General features: G+C 40.8%; 1 protein-coding gene across 4 annotated transcripts in view; it reads left to right on the forward strand.

Annotated features, from left to right (window-relative positions):
* Window positions 1–8060: 8060 nt before the first annotated feature.
* Window positions 8061–14315, forward strand: part of LOC126457805 (oxidized purine nucleoside triphosphate hydrolase-like) — a 167269-nt gene continuing 161014 nt past the window's right edge. For 3 of the 4 annotated variants that reach the window (XM_050094418.1, XM_050094416.1, XM_050094412.1), the window contains exons 1-2: window positions 8105–8161; window positions 12449–12592. The gene's annotated coding sequence lies outside the window, so the exon portion shown is untranslated. Of the gene's footprint in view, window positions 8162–12448; window positions 12593–14315 lie in introns of all 4 variants that reach the window. The other variant, XM_050094413.1, reaches the window with a different exon arrangement.

The following is a 14315-nucleotide window of genomic DNA, read 5'->3' on the forward strand; positions in this document are numbered from 1 at the left end:
CTGTGGGTTCAAATAGCACATGCACATTCCAAGCGCCTTTATTTACATATACACCATGAGAGGTACTGTGGCTGCACTTCTTTCAAAGATATACTGTGGCTGAAGCATCTGGGTCAGGCCATATTGGGTTTCTTCAAGCTCGTATTTTGGCATGTTTTATAACATGTTATATCTTATGTCCTACACTAGCACATTGAGGATCTCTCAAGAAGGCATAGCTTATTGATATTAAATGTCAGATAATGAGTTATTGCCTTTTAAAGCTTTCAGATGGCTCATGACACAGGACAAAGTCATAAGTTTTACATCATCGATGAAGTGCAGTAGATGAGGATATGGAACTGCAACTGCAGTAATGTTCTGTTCGCGTCCGGCTATTTGCAACATTTTTATTATTCACCTTCAGGGTTCTGAGAACTTCTGGGACTTGTAATTGTCAATAATTTACAAATTAAGCATTAAACACGGAAACGCGAGTGAATATTCAAACACTTTGTTTATCTGGTAAAAACAAACTACCACCCATCGTCAGAAAAAACCATGAAACAACTGACACATGTGAGGAAGAATTAATAGGTGAGTTAGTCTCACTATCAGCTGCCTATAAAGTATAAAAGAAAATTAACAAGCTAGTTTTTTAGGAGACATCTTTTCCAGACAAGAAAGTCTTCAAATTAAGCACATATGCAACCCCAAGTACATTCTGGCACTGGTGCAAGCATATTTCTCCCTATGTTTTTTGTAGCTGTTTCAGTTACTTTCGAGAGCAAAGGAAGAAGTTTATTTTCCTGGCAATGAATTCCAATTTTTCGCTCAAACTGCAATATACTTCACAAAACCAGCACACTATTTATTATTTATTTATCGTAAATTAACTCTGTTTTGGAGTTTGCTAACAACTGTAATTAACATCTAAATGTTTTAGGAAACTAGTAGCTTCTACCCGATTTTTGTGTTGCCTTAACAGAAATCTCGTTTTGTGTATTTGCTTCAATTCTTATTGGGAATTGCAACTTTTCATCTCAACAGATTAAAAATAATTAGCAGCCTTTATTTAAAGTTATTTGTGTAGGTTAGAGTCATAACTCACATGCTCCAAAATAATGAAAATTGAGATGCCGACATATTCTCATATAGCTTTATACAAAGAACATAATTCACGAAACAATTATTCACATTTGGCACAACTTCATGGTTAGTTTCAAAAGTCTCATGATCCGTGGGATCTTGTGAGTTTTCTCCTGTACCTCATCTTGACCAATCAGCGATTAGCTCACTCGGCGCTATTTTCTTGTGTAGTAGTACATATTGATGCCAGTGAAGTGGGTTTTCTGTTCTGTTCAGTTATTTTGGGGAATATAATTCAATATACTGGTTGGAATTAAACTGATTTGAGACACAAGTCATGGAAGAAAACGTTTCACCCGTTGGAGAAAGTGGAAGGCCAAGGAAACGTTCACAGCATCCAGAAATGTGGAAGCCAAACGAATGAGGTTAGAATATCCTGTTTTCTTCATTGTTTTCAAATGAAACTGATTCTTGTTATTGGCTTGATTTGTTCCTCCACATAAGAATGTATAGGACTCTTTCTTTAGAACTTAACAGTGAGGAATCGCAAATTCAATATTTTAAGTCCATTTTTGAAAAATAAACCGAACCTCACAGTGTAGTTTGTTCCACCATTAAAGGTACAAACCTTCAGTGCTGCCCCAGTATCCGACATGTGAACACCATGGAGGAGCATTTAATTGCTGTTCAGTTTCTATGAACAATATCAAAAACTTTCATGATCTGCATATCGAGTCGCAACACGATAGTTCCTGCGAAACCAACATCGTCCAAACAGCTCAGTGCCGAAACTCACAAGATCCAAAATGAGGATTGTCAAAACTTACATATTACATAACAAAACTCACATGATTCATAATATAACCTTAAATAATTGTAATTTCTCAATAAGCAAACATAATCTGAAATACACATAATGATTTACAGCCATTGTTCTTGCACATTCTGATGTAAATATATGGGACATGCGTATGACACATGTAAAACACGTTTTTAGTCATTTGTGAAAATTTATGTTTTTGGAGCATGTGAGTTATGCTTCTAACCTACTCATTTGTTCACTGCCTTGTAATATACATTACCCGCCAAAATGCATCCCCACTGTGAATGTTATTCTCGGACACAGGTTGAATTGGTTGACATCCGTAAGCAGCTGGAAATCGCCCTCACTATTGCCAAACGATTGGCAGCTGTTGTGGATCAGAGTGTTGTAAGAGGTCTTGAGAGTCGTGTACCTGTGAGACCTGTACCAGAGGCACCTCAAGCACTGTCCTCTCCCATGGATCCTGTCTCCTCTGCCGAAAGTATAGGATCTGCCATTACTCGTCCACTTGACTGGGAGTGGCATGTCAGTGCTACATCTAGGTGTCCTGTACAGGGCGGACAGGGATCAGGAAGGTCTCAGGGTGTTGCTCCGATCCCCCAAACCAACAAGTTCGAGGTGGTGTCTTTACTGAAGCTGAAACTGAGTCAGTGGGACTAACTTCACATTTGTAGGGGAAACAATTTTCATCTGATGTCAGGTGGAGGAAAACGCAAAATGGTTTGGCCTATTAATTGTTGGCAGTTAAAATGTTCCGCAAATGATGGTACCCCTTAGGGAAATGGCACTAAAGGACAGGAAAGGACACCAGGTGCACTCAAAGTGTATGTGGGGGGTCTCATTCAACATGTTAAAGAGGCTATTCCAGTAGCCATTGAGGGAACAGGATGAACCAACTACAGATTGTGGCACACATGGGAACAAATGATGCCTGTTGTGAGGGCTCCAAGGTCATTCTATGATCATTCCAGGGACTGGCAGAGAAGGTTGAGAAGACTAGCCTTGCACATGGAGTTTCAATGAAGCTCACAATTTGCAGCATTGTCCCCAGAACTGATTCGGCCCTTTGGTTCTGAGCCGAGTGGAAGGACTGAACCAGAGACTTCGAATGTTCTGTGACAAGCTAGACTGTGACTTCCTGGACCTTAATGGGTCAGGTGATCACTGCACATCAGATGCTGCTACTCAGATAGCTGACTGTGTGTGGGGCGCACAAAAGGATTTCTTAGATTAGGTGACTCTCTATCCAATTCAGATAACGATAGCTGTAGGAAAAGTAGAAGTATCAGTGTAAGATCGAAATAAATGCCTCCCACAGACGAGAGCATTAAAACCCCAATAGTAAACCGCTGAAACATTCGCAACAAAGTGCCAGAGTTTGAAGTACTCATGAAAAGTAATGAAGCTCACGTAATACTAGGTACATAAAGTTAGTTGTAACCTGAAACTGATAGCAGTGGGATATTTGGGGAAAACTTAAGTGTACATCGAAAGAATAGGCAACTGAAAAATGGAGGTAGTGTACAAAGTCAGTTAAAAAATACCATAACTGTGTCTACAAAATTTTTCTACACTTACGTTTTACTTATTATGCATGAATTCCTTTAAAATACTCTCCTCCACAACTGATATACCGCTCACAACGCCGTTTTCACTTCCAGAAGCAGTCTTGGTACGCCTCTTGCTGGATCGTGCGAAGCATCTTCTGCGAATTTTCTTTTATCTCGTCTATCGTTGCAAATCGTCATCCTCTCAACAGTGTTTTCAACTCTGGAAATAAAAAAGTCCACAGGGGGCGGATCTGGAGAGTACGGAGGATGAGTCAACACCGTGATTTCATTTTTTGTTCAACAGTCACGCTCCAACAGGGATGAATGTGCGGGTGTGTGATCATGATGGAAGAACCATGAATTGTCTCGCCGCATTTCAGTCCGTTTCCTTCTTACATTTTCTCGCAGGTGTCGCAATACATTTGTCCCTGTCGCACGAATTAATGAGGAACTAATCCTTCAAAGTCAAAGAAAACCGTCAGCATAGCTTTGACATTTGACCTGATCTGACGAGCTTTTTTTGGTCTTGGAGAAGCTTTACCGACCCATTGTGAAAATTGAATCTCGGTCTCAGCATCATAACTGTAGACCCAAGTGTCATCACCAGTTATGAGTCTTTTAAGGAATATCTCGTTCTCATTTGCGCGATTCAAAAGCTCTTCATAGATTGAGAGGCGAAGGTCTTTCTGGTCTTGACTCAAGAGCCGTGGAGCGAACTTGGCGGCAACACGATGCATTCCAAGACGCTATGTCAGGATTTCATGACGTGAACTAACTTAAGTATTACACTCTTCGTCAATCTCTCGAACAGTCAGTGTTCGATTGGCACCCACATTTTCGTTTTCGTTCCTGACATGAGCGCCGTCATTAGAAGTCGAAGAGCATCCTGAACGAAGATCATCTTTAACTCCTGTCCAGTCCTTTTTAAATCTTGTGAACCATTTGTAACACCGATTACGGCTTAAGCACTCATCATTGTAGGTTTTCTGCATCGTCTGGTATGTCTCTGTAAATGTTTTCTTGAGTTTCACGCACACACCACTGTGTAAATAACGATTGTGAAATGGGCATGTCTGCCGTAGTCACGACGATACTTGGCAACACACACATCTATCGATGCCTTCGAGAAAACCAAAGTACGTCTTCGAAAAGAGCGCAGCCACAGTATGTCTCGCGCCGTATATACAAAGAAAGGCATTGCCCAACTCCAATTTCCAGGTTTGCACACATCTCACATCTGCGCAAATCTCCTGTTCATACACAACAATTTGTCTGCACAGAAGTAATGTGTGCAGATATTTGTGCAGACAGTCAGTTTAGTGTACTGTTTGTCAAACCAGACATCTATGTCCTACTGTTTGTTTACACTGATGAAACAAATAATGAAATTCCACTGAATTGAGCGATAGCAAAGTAACATTACAAACGATTTTGTTCATCAATACATGGTAGCAACTTGTCATCATCTTTTACATTCGTTGCCGTGGAAAAATTGTTTCTCAGGGTGTTAAGTATATGCATACTATGCATTCAGCACCATACTTGACAGCTGAGCAATAGTTAATTTTCGTGTCCATAATTTTGGTAATTTTTTAAAATTGCGTTCTTGCTCATTTAAATGGGGATAGTATTGCTGATTCGTTCTTTATGCATGCTCATGTGATATGTCCTGTCATGTATGGTACCATACTCGATTTCTACATTGTGCTCAGTATTCGATTTCCACGTTTCATTATTCCCGGCACTTGATAAATTACGTTTGTGGCTATTTAAATAGGATGATATCGGTGATTAGTTCTTCTATACACGTGTTAAACGCACAGTTGCATGTGTTAGTAAAATATCTTTGTTAATGACCCACAACGGGACGTTCACTCTGTCAGTCAGGGCATCTACACTCCTGGAAATTGAAATAAGAACACCGTGAATTCATTGTCCCAGGAAGGGGAAACTTTATTGACACATTCCTGGGGTCAGATACATCACATGATCACACTGACAGAACCACAGGCACATAGACACAGGCAACAGAGCATGCACAATGTCGGCACTAGTACACTGTATATCCACCTTTCGCAGCAATGCAGGCTGCTATTCTCCAATGGAGACGATCGTAGAGATGCTGGATGTAGTCCTGTGGAACGGCTTGCCATGCCATTTCCACCTGGCGCCTCAGTTGGACCAGCATTCGTGCTGGACGTGCAGACCGCGTGAGACGACACTTCATCCAGTCCCAAACATGCTCAATGGGGGACAGATCTGGAGATCTTGCTGGCCAGGGTAGTTGACTTACACCTTCTAGAGCACGTTGGGTGGCACGGGATACATGCAGACGTGCATTGTCCTGTTGGAACAGCAAGTTCCCTTGCCGGTCTAGGAATGGTAGAACGATGGGTTCGATGACGGTTTGGATGTACCGTGCACTATTCAGTGTCCCCTCGACGATCACCAGTGGTGTACGGCCAGTGTAGGAGATCGCTCCCCACACCATGATGCCGGGTGTTGGCCCTGTGTGCCTCGGTCGTATGCAGTCCTGATTGTGGCGCTCACCTGCACGGCGCCAAACACGCATACGACCATCATTGGCACCAAGGCAGAAGCGACTCTCATCGCTGAAGACGACACGTCTCCATTCGTCCCTCCATTCACGCCTGTCGCGACACCACTGGAGGCTGGCTGCACGATGTTGGGGCGTGAGCGGAAGACGGCCTAACGGTGTACGGGACTGTAGCCCACCTTCATGGAGACGGTTGCGAATGGTCCTCGCCGATACCCCAGGAGCAACAGTATCCCTAATTTGCTGGGAAGTGGCGCTGCGGTCCCCTACGGCACTGCGTAGGATCCTACGGTCTTGGCGTGCATCCGTGCGTCGCTGCAGTCCGGTCCCAGGTCGACGGGCACGTGCACCTTCCGCCGACCACTGGCGACAACATCGATGTACTGTGGAGACCTCACACCCCACGTGTTGAGCAATTCGGCGGTACGTCCACCCGGCCTCCCGCATGCCCACTATACGCCCTCGCTCAAAGTCCGTCAACTGCACATACGGTTCACGTCCACGCTGTTGCGGCATGCTACCAGTGTTAAAGACTGCGATGGAGCTCCGTATGCCACGGCAAACTGGCTGACACTGACGGCGGCGGTGCACAAATGCTGCGCAGCTAGCGCCATTCGACGGCCAACACTGCGGTTCCTGGTGTGTCCGCTGTGCCGTGCGTGTGATCATTGCTTGTACAGCCCTCTCGCAGTGTCCGGAGCAAGTATGGTGGGTCTGACACACCGGTGTCAATGTGTTCTTTTTTCCATTTCCAGGAGTGTATTTGACAGCTGCGCGGTGTAGTGAAAACCCGACTTATGCATAGGCTGTGGAGCAAACTATGCCTGTTCCGCTCTGTTCCGCCCCGTCCTTCGACCATAAATATAATGGACTGGCCCTGACGTCATTTTCGTGGCTCCAACATCTCTGGGCTGAAGTCACGTGAATGTTGGCAAAACATGGTTGTTTCGTGTTGCGCTTAGAGCTGTACTCAGCGTTTTGTCGGGGGAAATGGCATTACATTTCACGTGTGTTTCTATGATAGTGCAGATGCCTTATTGAAATCTGCTGAAGCGACTTTTATATGTTTTTTACACTTGAAATAGAGTATCATGTAAATCACAGTGTTGAAAGTGATGCCTGTAGAGTCAGACTCATATTACATTTTGGAAAGTATCTGTGATAATTCGGTTACAGAAGTAAGTATAATTGTTTCTCGTTCCTACTCATAGGTTCCCTAAGGACGAAAACCGAAGGCAGCTTTGGATACAGGCCCTGAAACGGAAAAACTTTAAGCTATCTGCACATACGCGCCTTTGCTCGAAGCACTTCGCGGAGAAGTGTTTTGATAGGTTAGTTATTATTTACAATGTATATTTATAATTTATATTTACAGTGTCTGTCATTTTTAAACCTAGGCTCCAAAATAATTTTCTGAAACTTCAAAGTCTCACCTTTCATTTAAAATATCATTTTATTAAACTGATAGTTTAAACTATTGTAAAAATAGTGGGAACTGAACCTGTGAAGTCCACCTAAAATTGATTCTCTAAAATGGACGTGCTCCTAAAGTCAACAATTTTGGCACCTATAGTTGACATAATTCCCATATCTCATTTTCTTTTATAAGTGACTAGAGCTCAAAACGCGGCGAATCCAATGTTTAAAGTTTTGACACGAGCCCACTCTTACTGTTTAAAAGAATTTTAACGACATTTTACTTTAATTGATAGTTTGCAGTAATTTCGTCCCGCTGCCCACCAGAGTGGCGTTCGATGTATTTGGTAGGTTTTATAAATGGTACTGTGAACAAATCCAGGTCAAATGTAGTTCTGGCACAATTTTTCACAAATAAAAAATTAATTTTTGTTGGAAGCGTTTGGCAGTCAGTTGAGAAATGTGGGGAAAATACGATACAAACATAGGATGGCAGACCGCTGATTTGAAATCCCGCCACGTTTTGCCAACAGTCACATGGTTTATGTTGGAGCCGCACCAGCCCTATAGCTTCTGCACAGCAAGGCCAATCTACTAGTATCTATGGTCGAAGGCACCGTCACATGTGAATCGACTTCATGTTTCGCAGTGTGTATGAAAAGTGGAACATCTTTTGATGCTTCCTTGCGAGTTGCGTTTGTTGTCGCGCGAAATTGAGTTAGGTTGTGGCTCGGATCTTTTGTATTGGTGAGTGGTATTTGTTATTTTATTTATTTATTCATTCATCGGTTGACCATTTAGAACAATAGTATCGGGAACATTCGATAAATTACAGAAATAATAGAGACATATACAGGGTGCTCGAAAATCTCCCTTAAAAACTTCTAGGACTCGCAGAGGCGACTCAGTAGACAATATTTTGAATTGGAACCCATGTTCGGAAACGTACCGTTCGCATGCTACAGCCGTTTCAAAACATGTTTGATAAGTAGGAAATGAGAACAGAAAAGAGTCAAATGTCTTAAAAGATACAAATACAGACAAGGGAGGGGAAAGAAGTGACAGATGCGCAACAAGTGTGTAATATTTTCAATGAAGGACTTAATTGTGAACTTCATAGAGAAGCAAAACATCTTAAACAAAGCCCATCATGGGTCTAGAAAGGGGAGATCCATTAAGACTGCAGTGACAGACTTTGTTGTTGTTGTGGTCTTCAGTCCTGAGATTGGTTTGATGCAGCTCTACATGCTAATCTATCCTGTGCAAGCTCTTTCATCTCCCAGTACCTACTGCAACCTACATCCTTCTGAATCTGCTTAGTGTATTCATCTCTTGGTATCCCTCTACGATTTTTACCCTCCACGCTGCACTCCAATTCTAAATTTGTGATCCCTTGATGCCTCAAAACATGTCCTACCAACCGATCCCTTCTTTTTGTCAAGTTGTGCCACAAACTCCTCTTCTCCCCAATTCTATCCAATACCTCCTCATTAGTTGTGTGGTCTACCCATCTAATCTTCAGCATTCTTCTGTAGCACCACATTTCAAAAGCTCCTTTACTACTTTAATTGTCTCATTTCCTAATCTAATTCCCTCAGCATCACCCGACTTAATTCGACTACATTCCATTATCCTCGTTTTGCTTTTGTTGATGTTCATCTTATATCCTCCTTTCAAGACACTGTCCATTCCATTCAACTGCTCTTCCAAGTCCTTTGCTGTCTCTGACAGAATTACAATGTCATCGCCAAACCTCAAAGTTTTTATTTCCTCTCCCTGGATTTTAATACTTACCCCAAACTTTTCTTTTGTTTCCTTCATTGCTTACTCAATATAGGGATTGAATAACATTGGGGAGAGGCTACAACCCTGTCTCGCTCCCTTCCAACTACTGATTCCCTTTCATGTCCCTCGACTCTTATAACTGCCATCTGGTTTCTGTACAAATTGTAAATAGCCTTTCGCTCCCTGTATTTTACCCCTGCCACCTTTAGAATTTGGAAGAGAGTATTCCGGCCAACATTGTCAAAAGCTTTCTCTAAGTCTACAAATGCTAGAAATGTAGGTTTGCCTTTCCTTAACCTTTCTTCTAAGATAAGTCGTAAGGTCAGTATTGCTTCACGTGTTCCAACATTTCTACGGAATCCAAACTGATCTAAACTGATAGTTCGGTAATTTTCACATCTGTCAACACCTGCTTTCTTTGGGATTGGAGTTGTTATATTCTTCTTGAAGTCTGGGGGTATTTTGCCTGTCTTGTACATCTTGCTCACCAGATGGTAGAGTTTTGTCAGGACTGGCTCTCCCAAGGCCGTCAGTAGTTCTAATGGAATGTTGTCTACTCACGGGGCCTTATTTCGACTCAGGTCTTTCAGTGCTCTGTCAAACTCTTCACGCAGTATCATATCTCCCATTTCATCTTCATCTACATCCTCTTCCATTTCCATAATATTGTCCTCAAGTACATCGCCCCTGTATAGACCCTCTATATACTCCTTTCACCTTTCTGCTTTCCCCTCTTTGCTTAGAACTGGATTTCCATCTGAGCTCTCGATATTCATACAAGTGGCTCTTTTTTCTCCAAAGGTCTCTTTAATTTTCCTGTAGGCTGTATCTATCTTACCCCTAGTGAGATAATCCTCTACATTATTACATTTGTCCTCTAGCCATGCCTGCTTAGCCATTTTGCACTTCCTGTCAATCTCATTTTTGTGACGTTTGTATTTCTTTTTGCCTGCTTCATTTACTGCATTTTTATATTTTCTCCTTTCATCAATTCAATTCAATATTTCTTCTGTTACCCAAGCATTTCTGCTAGCCCTCATCTTTTTACCTATTTGATCCTCTGCTGCCTTCGCTATTGCATCCCTCAAAGCTACCCATTCTTCTTCTACTGTATTTCTTTCCCCCATTCCTGTCAATTGTTCCCTTATGCTCTCCCTGAAACTCTGTACAACCTCTGGTTCTTTCAGTTTATCCAGGTCCCATCTCCTTAAATTCCCACCTTTTTGCAGTTTCTTCAGTTTTAATCTACAACTCATAACGACTAGATTGTGATCAGAGTCCACATCTGCCCCTGGAAATGTCTTACAATTTAAAACCTGGTTCCTAAATCTCAGTCTTACCATTATATAATCTATCTGATACCTTTTAGTATCTCCAGGGTTCTTCCATGTATGTGACAGACTTAATAATACACATTACTGAGCCACTGGATCATTAAAGGAAAGTATCTAGTATATATTTACGTCTTTCAAAAGCTTTTTATTGTGTCTATCACAGAAGTCTTATAGAAAAACTGGACTGCCATGACATAAGTGGAAAAACTGCAGACAATGTAAAAACTTCTGTTGAAAACGGACAAGTTTTGTCGAAATAAAACATAAATCCTAAAATACACAGAAAATTATCTACTCTGATGTTCTGGAGATTAAGTATGTAGTAGCTCAGGGTTCAGTACTAGTGAAATGCCTACTGCAGTGCCGAGCGATGTGGCGCAGCGGCTAGAATGCTGGAATCACATTCTTGAGGATGACAGTTCAAATCTGCATCCAGCCATCCTGATTTTAATTTTTCGTGATGTCCCTAAATCACATCAGGGAAAAGTCAGGATGATTCCTTTGAATGGGCATGGCCAATTTCCATCCCCATGCTTCACTAAACTGATGGGACTGATGACCTTGCTGCTTGGTCCCCTCCCCCAAATCAACCAACCAAGCCACTGCAGTGAATGAAAAAGTGATTATTTATGCTAATGACACAACTTGATTAGTGTGTAGTTACCCCGAAGGAGTATTTGGAAAAGAGAGCTGGTGAGAATCTGGAAATGGCAGAATGGTATTTTAGAGAAGATAATTCTGACTCTGAAGAAGTGGACTGTAACAGCTTTATGGGAATAGAGGTGGACAAGTTTCTAACATGGGGAAACCACATTGATAAGATATGTTCAAAACTAAGTATAACTCTATTCCTAATGGAAAAGCATGTGCAATACAATGGACACAGGAACCTTGCTATAAATGTACTATGGACTTATCTTCCCCAGTACGGGGAGGAGCAGTAGATGTATACATTCAGAGAATCTTAAAACTTCAAAAGAAAGCCATCAGATGCGTAGCTAAACTTCCTCCAGAAACAAATTAATAGAATTTAAAATACTGACTGTGCAAAGTTTATGCACACATGAGACAATACTTTTTTAGTGGTAAATTGTACAGCACTTCCAAACAGAGATTTGCATAATCACAGCACGAGAACTAGAGATAACTACCATATGTGCAGCAAGAAATTGAAAGTGACAGATAGGGACCCTACAAATGCAGGAAGCTTATTTTATAACAGACTGCCACTTAGCATGAAGAGTGGAAAGGGAGTGAGAACCTTCAAAAGAAAACTGAAGGAACATATCATCTTTGGATGTTCGTATACAGTGAAGATGCACTTGCAGGCAAATCCATAGGACAAATGTAAACTTGGATATGGAGTAAAACAATTTATTTTTCATGTGGAAATAAATTTCCTAGAAGAAGGTAAATGGAAGACAAAATGTAGTGCTGAAAATACAGACGAGAAAACACAGATGAAATGTATTGGTGCAGATATGTTTCAAATGAATTTTCACTTTGTGCTTACGTTTAAATATTTTGTGCAGTATGGTCGATGTACATGATCTAAAAAAATTTGTTTGCATTTTGTCTAAGTATATCAGTATTTTCAGCAGTATTGCAAAAATAGAAAAATGTAGGCTAGTAGTAGAATTAATGTAGGCTAGTAGTATATTTGATCATTATGTATTAATATTGACTATCTATAAAACATTATTAGAAAAAAAATTGTTTTTATTTGTCAATGACAGATTTAAAAAAATTGTTTTATTCACTTATAAAACTGTAAACAAGACAAGTTTAAGATCATTGTAAAATATGATCCATGGACAAAAGATAAATTAAACTTACATGAGCTAAACTATACTAAATCTTTATCAAGATCATTATCCACAACCTCCAAATCCATTGCAATCCCTTTTCAACACAGTTATGCAAGGGGAACCTTCACCGTCAGCAGGAGTGACTGCGGTGCTTCAAGGAGACATCACACAGCCAAATTCGAAGAGGCCATTCTGCATCATGTTGAAGATAACTTGCCAACACATATACGAGCAATTGAACATACCATCTGGTATGTTCTGCTGGACCAACAAGTACATCCATACGTACTCCAAATTATACAGTAAATAATGCCAGGCAATTTTGCACCATGCATTGAGTTCTGTATGCAGTTTTGCACTGCTGCATCAGTGAGCCCCTAGTATTTTGATGGCACATTCTCTTCAAAGATGAATTTAAATTTACTAGGAACTGTATTCTCAATTCTCAAAATGCCCATGCCTGGGCAGACGAAAAACCCACATGACGTAAATGTCTAGGGATTCCAACACAGATTGGGTATCATTGTGTGTGCAGATATTTAGCATGGTTATGTGTCTGGACCACCCATGTGTAATCCCAAGTTCCCGGGTCCCATCCACTTAACCTTTCAACAAAGAGTTGTTGGATGCCATGCCACTGAAAGTCCATTAAGATGTGGTTTCAGCATGACAGTGGAACCAATCACTTTTCACATCATTTTTGGAAACATCTGTACCAACGATTCAGACATGGATGGATAGACGGAGTTGGACCAGTCGCATGGCCTCCACAATCACTGGGTTTGACTCTGGGGTCAAATGAAGAGTTTGGTTTATGGTACTTCTGCAGGGACAGAAGAAGATATGGTGGTTCCATTGCAGAACAGATTTCAGAGACACTATGTGTGATAGAGCATGTGTACCACGTCGTCATTTGTAGATACATTGTGTCACTGAACTAGGTGGTCACCATATAAAACCTTATTTTTAGTGGATCAAAATTCTAACCCTCCTAAGATTTAACTGTAAACAACAGTATTTGTGAAAACTGATTAAGTTTCCTTGTTCTTTCTTTGCTTATTAATGAGTGGAATTGAAAAACAAGTGATGTACTGAGTCACACCTGATAAATTAGTTGTAAAAGTGGTCGCATTATGTTTCTAATAACAGAACCCATATTATAAAATATTAACCCCAACTGGTACACCTAAAAATGTAATGCATAAGGTATACACCTGGATTCTCATAAGGTCAACCTCTGTCCTCAGGACTTGGTCTGGTTAAATTTTGAGTATGTTTTCGTAGGGAAAAAAAAGATTGGGTGGAATTTAAATATTAAACATTTAATAGAGATTTATCATCATCATTGTAAAATTATAGTCATCATTTCTAGCGGTCCTGTTAAAAGGAAGTGAAGTGCATAGAATTTGGAATGTGAAAAATATTTTTCCAAGGACCTACGCAACAGCTACAAATACTATGCTACAGAATTGAAACTTCACATCTAAACACAAAATAGACTAGGCTTCAAAGTTGTAAACCAAAAGAAAAGTTCAAATTCAGTATAAAAATTATACAATTGCAGAAATCGCTGTAAATATCTTAGATTTTGATCATTCATTGCCTTCACCACTCAGTTCCAGTATTTTTATTCAAACAAACTACCAAAACAGGTTGGACACAATTGCTGTTTCTTCAGCTTATGTCATCGCTATCACTGTCCAGTGGTTTGTTTAGTCTGTCCGTAATAACTTCCTTGTTAATTTTTTTTTATGTGCGGTGGCACAGATCAAAACTATTGAGGGGGGGAAACACCTTCACTAAACGTACGTCTTTACACCTGGGTTCACAGGACCCAATTGCCTTTATACAGTGAACATAATGCCCAGCAGAGACTCCAGTTTATTTGTGAATATGTCTGTGTCCCCACTAGGTGCTCTAAAACTGCTATAGTTATTATGGTACCTAGCTCCTCATGTAGCAGCTTCAATATGC

Source organism: Schistocerca serialis, chromosome 2 (genome assembly GCF_023864345.2).
Source record: "Schistocerca serialis cubense isolate TAMUIC-IGC-003099 chromosome 2, iqSchSeri2.2, whole genome shotgun sequence".
Lineage (NCBI taxonomy): Eukaryota > Metazoa > Arthropoda > Insecta > Orthoptera > Acrididae > Schistocerca > Schistocerca serialis.